Source organism: Gossypium raimondii, chromosome 13 (genome assembly GCF_025698545.1).
Source record: "Gossypium raimondii isolate GPD5lz chromosome 13, ASM2569854v1, whole genome shotgun sequence".
Taxonomy (NCBI): domain Eukaryota; kingdom Viridiplantae; phylum Streptophyta; class Magnoliopsida; order Malvales; family Malvaceae; genus Gossypium; species Gossypium raimondii.
In genome coordinates, this window is record NC_068577.1 from 41,270,645 (window position 1) to 41,277,706 (window position 7,062).

Below are 7,062 nucleotides of genomic sequence, written 5' to 3' on the forward strand. Positions count from 1 at the left end.
TTTTCGAAACCCTAGGGTTTCAATTCTTCGACGCAACATTCAAATTTCAACCGGCCAAGCAACCACTGTGCCTTTTCTCAAGACGTGTTGCGCTGCTGCATGTAGCCGCTCCACGCCACCTCTGCCTTTCAGACGCACGAGCCATGTCACGCGTCTCCGTACCCATACCTGCAATGCAACAAACACCTGCAACACACAAAGCAACAGAGGACGAACGAACGAAAGGGGGGCAGAAATCGGCAGCAAAAAAAAAAGAAAAAGAAAAATACATCTTTTGTAATTTTTTTTACTTTCGGCTATAAAGCCATTTGTAAAGGTTACGAACAAAGGGGGATATGCATTCAAGATACAAAAAAATCGGAATACAGAAGGGTTTTTTTCTGGGTTTTTGTTCTCTTCCATTTCGCTGGTTACTTGATTCATTACTCTTTTTCTTTTTCTAGTTTTTATATTCATTAATCATGGGTTAAAAGAGAAATAAGAGAAAGAAAGGGAAGGACGTATTTGGTAGCGTGATCTTAGCCCTCTTCGTCGCCATCGGAGAACGGGCTAAGTTCGAAAGCCGTCTGAATGTCTTCAACACATAGAGCGGCGCAGGGTTGTGTTTTACTTCTGTATTTATTTAGATCCCAGTTTAAGTAGTGTCGTTTCTTTGATTGGATTTGGATTTTTTCAATGTTTGCGTATAATTGCTGATTCGGTCCTTCGTTTTTGAAATAAATTTTAATTTAATACTAATTTATTTTTTTTCTTTCTCAAAATTCAACGTTTTAAATTATAATCAACTCTATTTTCATATATTATGGTATTTAATATTCTTTATAATATTTACTTTTGATAGTATTTTAATTCATATTTTAAAATGAAATAAAATTATCACTTTAGTTTATATTTTGTATTTTAAATTCATTATACACTAATATTCGAGTCTATTGTGTATTTACTTATTTATTTATTTATTTATTTATTTCTTTTATATATATTGTTATTGGATTTAAAATTTGTTAACCATGGTTCTTGATTTTAAAAATGTTTATGTATTTAATTTTGCTTTCAAACCTTTTTAAGAAATCAATTTTATCTATTCATTATTTTTAATATTATTTTAATATTGGCTTAATATTATTTTTGAACTAATTATTAGTGTAATTTCTAAGATATGGTACACTATTCTTCTAAATTATTATCCATATGATTTAAATTTATCAACATTATTTCAAATTCTTTTACATATACTTTTCGTCAATTTGATACATTATTATTTATTTTATCGCACTTAATATATTTAAAAGAATTTGATATGTTACCTCATATTTCTCAATAATGTATTTTAGAATATAGTTCCAAATTTTATTTTCACCATGATATCTCGTGATTATTATATTTATATGTATAATTTATATGGAATTATTTTAATACACGTACATGTGTATAAAATGCATCATAACTTGTAATTTACAAAATTTTATTTTTGTTTTCAAATTTTTATTCATTTTGATTATTTTAAGTGGTTTACTTGTGATTAAATTATCTTTATATTAATTATTCTCATTTTGTTATTTGTAAGATTGATTTTAGTTTATTTGATTATCAATGTTGATGTATTATATGTTTGGTTGCTCCAAATTGTAAATTTAGCTTGCTATTCACCATTTGATTTGTATATTGATACTTTATTATATTGTTTGTAAGAACGCATTTCATTAAAGCATTATAATCGTTTTATTTCAAAATTCCTAAAACAAGGGGCTTGGTGATTAATAATTCTTGAGAATTGTGCCCTAACTTATTGAGCTTCAATTCTTCTCGATGAATTTATGTCATCATGTATCCATTTTATTAAAACCATACAATTGTTAAAATAAAGCTCTAAAGATTACAAAATGTTGGATCTTAACTTACTGGATGTGGCATTTTGTTGTCTCGATTTTAAAAATAAAGGCAATATTTGATGTTCAAGAATTTTGAGAAATTGAACCCTAACTTACTGGATTCTGATGTCTCAATTGACTTAAACAATCAAATAACCTTCTTTAAACTCATGTTTTTCTAAAAAAAAAAACACATTTAATTTCGAAGATTGGATTGTAACACTCTAACTTACTGAGTGTTGTAATTTATTTCTTTGAAATAAATGCTGCTTATCATTCAATTTAGTTTGTTCAAGTTTTCTCATTAAGGATCGTATTTTAAAATCTTTTCAAGGTTTCGACATTAAGACATTAAACAATCAATTTTGATACCAATTTTGGGCGTTACGAGGGTGCCAACCCTTCCTCGTGCGTAACCGACTCCCGAACCTGTTTTCTCAAAATTCGCAGACCCAAAATTATTTTCAAGGTGATCCGATCACACCTCAATAAACGATCGGTGGCGACTCCCATTTTCATTTTTAAAAAAGTCGATTCCCATTTTCAAACCAATAAAAAAAATGGTTTCGACAAATATATAGTCATATAATCCATCAATTCAGTCATACCATTCAATTTAATATCATTTCATTAGAACTATCAAATGAAATATGCCATTTGCTCAGTCAAAACATATAAACACATATAACTATATGAACACATTAATTTTCAATCACTAAATCGATTTAGTCAATACATTTCCTTCTAAAAATCATTATCCTGATGAACTATAATAACATATACGGATATGCGGGTAACTAAACCACACCAGTAGGCACCGAAGTGCTTTAATAGTAGGCACAGAAGTGCGAATTAGTAAGTACCGAAGTGCAAAGCAATAGGCACCGAAGTGCAGAGCAGTAGGCACTGTAGTGCAAATTATGTACAAGCGTGCAAATAAACCTATTGGCATGCCAATATATCCTATCCTATGTTCATTCGGGCTTAATACACATATTAGAACAATTATTTACAATTCAATCATTTATCGCTTTTGTACCAATTGCATACAACCCCAAAGTATACTAAATAAACATAAAATATTTAATTCAAGAACAAAAATCACATTTAGGTATAAAAATATATCCCATGAACTTACTAGGTGCAAACAACAATAGCAGAACTGTCAGGGACTAATCTATAATTTTCTCTTTTCCCCGATTATCTATTGGTCGATTCAATTTTTGATCTATACAATAATTCATTTTAAATTATCAGTACAAATTACCTAAATAATCTTATTCAATGTATATGACAACTAAATTTTAATTTTACAATTTCCTAAAGTTTTACATTTTATTCAATTTAGTCCCTAAAACCAAAACTATCATATCTTTCACATTTAAGCTCGTTTTTAATTTGTTTTCAATTACATCCTTCTGTAACCCTCTATAAAAATAATTATATACATCATATATCAAAATTAACATATTTACATTTTAGTCCTTATTCTCAAAATTAACAAAATTTACTTTACAAATTAGTCCTTTATCACATTTAAGCTTTCAATCAAACTATTTAACACCAATAGCTTCAAAAATAATCCATGGAAACATTTCAAAACTTTAAAAATTTTACAAAATAGTCCCTGGGCTAGCTAGATTAAGTTACAATGATTTCCAAAACATAAAATTTACAAAAAATGGACTTAAATTAGACTTACATGCAAGAACAAAAGCTTGGTCAAATCTTAAGCTTCAACACTGGTTTCATTAAACGTAGGGGACAGTGGAGAAGAAAATAAAAGGATGAAGATAGTGGCCACTTAGTTGTTTTTATGTTTTAACAATCTTTAATTATAATCTAATATTATAATTAACATAAATTTTCATTTAAAACCATATACTAACCGTCCACTATAATAGATTATGGCATAATTTCCTTTTAAATCCTTAACCATTTACCCTTTAAACCCTTCTAACTAATTAAAATCAATAACGATTGGCATTTTTGGTTTTTACAATTTAATCCTTGTACCACAATTAACCATTCAATCAACAAAATTAACAGAACAAAATTTAATATAACTATATAATAGACTAATAAATATTAATAAAGAATATTTACTAACTCGATCATCGGAAAATGGGGTTTCAAAATCACCATCTTTGATACCATTGAAAACGGGCTGTTATGTATTTTGGCTTGGTTGCAATTGGTATGTTGTTAAATTGGCTGTATGGAAATAGTTGCGTATGATTCCAAGTCACCCAAACTTGTACTAGGTTGATTTTTGTAGAAACAATGTCACGTCAAGACGATGTAACCCCAACGTCGCGAAGAGGAACAACTCAGGATTCACATCGCGACAATGTGTACTTGAAGTCACGACGAGCCTAAGTCAGAGAGTTGTGTCGCGATGAGGAACCCCTAATGTCGCGACATCAACCCAGAGTTTTGAAATATTTATAGTTTGGTCCTATTTTGATCTCGGGTTAGCAAAAGAGTTTTCGTAAGCTTGTATGAGACCCGAAAATGATTATGTACCGTTTTATACATATGTGTTATATATTTGAATCTTTAATGGTTTTAAATCGAATGTAATTTAATATTAGTTACTCTGACAACAAATATGGCAATGGGATGTGACAATCCCAATTAGATTAGTTGATTTTGAACAAATTAATTTAATTATATTTTATACCATTTGAATTTACTTTTTAATTAATGTCATTTTTATTTAGGTTGAAATTAAAAAGAATAAAATATAACATGTTAAAATAGTTTTAATATTCAAAATAAAAAATTAGTGTTTTAAAATTACATATTAAAATTAATAGTTAACGTGACAATTTTAATACATTAAAGTCATTATTCTTTTATATATTATCATTATACACATATGAGTTAAATCAAATTCTAATATCAATTCTTAAAATACTTTTTATGTTTTGAAATTTAAATATTTTAGGATATTTATGTAAATTTCAAGATAAAATTGTACACTTACCTTTATTCAAACTAATAAAAGTTTCATTTTCATTATAATTTAAATTATTCAATTTAATCAGTAAGTAGTATCTTCTTGTTTTAAATTATTTTTATTTAAACTAAAATAATTCTGTTATTAGATGACAAAAACACAAAAACACAACACGAAAAATGGAGAGTATCAAGAGGTGTTACAATGAGAAAAGCACATATGAATAATTTATTTTATAACTGAAAATAAAATTATTATTTAATACATTGTTAATATCATTAATTTATTTACATTGATTTTGTAGTGATAAAAAGCGGGAAGGTCTGTCTAAAAAGCGGGAGGATTTGGGCAAAAATATAAGTTCGAAAAATGGGTTTAGACAAAATAGGAAAATGGGTCGAGCCTCGAGTAAGTCTTTTTTTGCTTGGGCTCGGCCCAAATTTGAAAAAAAAAACTGCTACTGTTTTGCTATTATTTTTCCACTATTTTGCTATAATTTCACTACCATATTGTTACTATTTTATTGTTATTATTTGGAAATTGTATAACTCTTGTTTTATTTTTAATTTTCTACTATTTTAGAGGCATTTGTTTGTTAAGTTGCACTGATATTTAAGTATTAAAGACTTTTTTAAATTTATTTTCAATTTGTTGGGAAACATTTATTTTTATGTTTTTAGTGTATTTGATGTATTATATTTTTTAAATTTATTTACATATATAAAATGATATAAAAAAATTAACACGGGTAGGCCAGGCTGGGCTCGGGTTTTAACTTTTTTATCTGGACCAAGCTTGGGCAAAATTTTAGTCCAATTTTTCGATCCAAGCCTGAGCCTATCAAACAGACTTGAAATTTTGTTATGGCCCGGCCCAGCCCATAATCACCTCTATTTGCAGTATCTCCATCTTTTAAACATCATATAGATATATATTTTTAATATTGTAAAATTACTTAATTATTATTTAAAATTATTTTATTATTAATATTATATAATTTTATCATTTTTAATAATGGTTACATATGTTAATTATATGAAATAAAAATATTTTAATAAATAATAAAAACATAAATGCGTATACTACCGTATAACACATGAAATATTAAAACTAATATAATATAAAATCACGAGTTTGGAGAAATTTTGAACTAACCAATATAACCTTTATTGTTCATTATGTTACTAACTTTGTCTTTTAAGTAATTTTTATTATTTATAAGATTTATCATAATTATAAATATAAGTTTTAATTTTACTAAAATAATTGGTTAAAAAATTAGTTAGTAAAAAAATTGTTTTGACTTATCAAAAGAAACCCGATTTTATTAAAAGACTTCTATTAAATGAATTTTATAATAAATAAAAATTCAATTGTTATATTAAATGATTTTATATTTAAATTATCATGTTTTCATTAGAAAAGAAAAAAATTAACTAGTATTGTAAACAATAAAATTTAATTAATTATCTAACAAGTATTTTTATATTTCTTATATAAAATTTTATAAATAATATAATTTTATGATATAATCTAATATATTATATTTTTATTAATTATATATTATCTACAAATTGTTATGATCAATTTATTGGTTGTTAAAGAAAAAATTAAATTGTTAAAAGTTTAATTTATAATATATATTAATTTTTTATTTCAAATGCTTTAATAACAGTTATAAATTTTTATTAAATGACATTATCAATATATACAAACTATATGAGTAAAATAATTTATGTAATAAAATTAAAAAATATCAAAATAAAATTTTGACTGAAGCGGTAAAAAGAAGATTTAATGAATGTTGGTGACATGTGTTTAAATATCATCATATGTAATTGTTTTTTGTTTAATTAAAAGCATAAAAGGCAAAAGTACCATTGTGATAATATAATTAATTTATAGATGAGAAGTTATTTTCGTACTTTCTTTTACAAAATTAATGAATGGTTGACCAATGACACAAAGTTTGTTAGTGATATAAATAATACTATAGATATTGAATATGTTAAAATACTTTAATTATGATTTGAATATTTTAATTATAATATTTGAATGGTTCAATAAATTAATATATTTTAATTATATTTAACAATTCAAATAAAAATTATTTTACACTAATTATAAGAATTAAAAATATAATATCTAAAAGTTAAATGCATAAAATCTATGAAATACCTTAAACATATTCAAGTACATCCTAAAAAACCTTTTTTAACAGCAAAACTA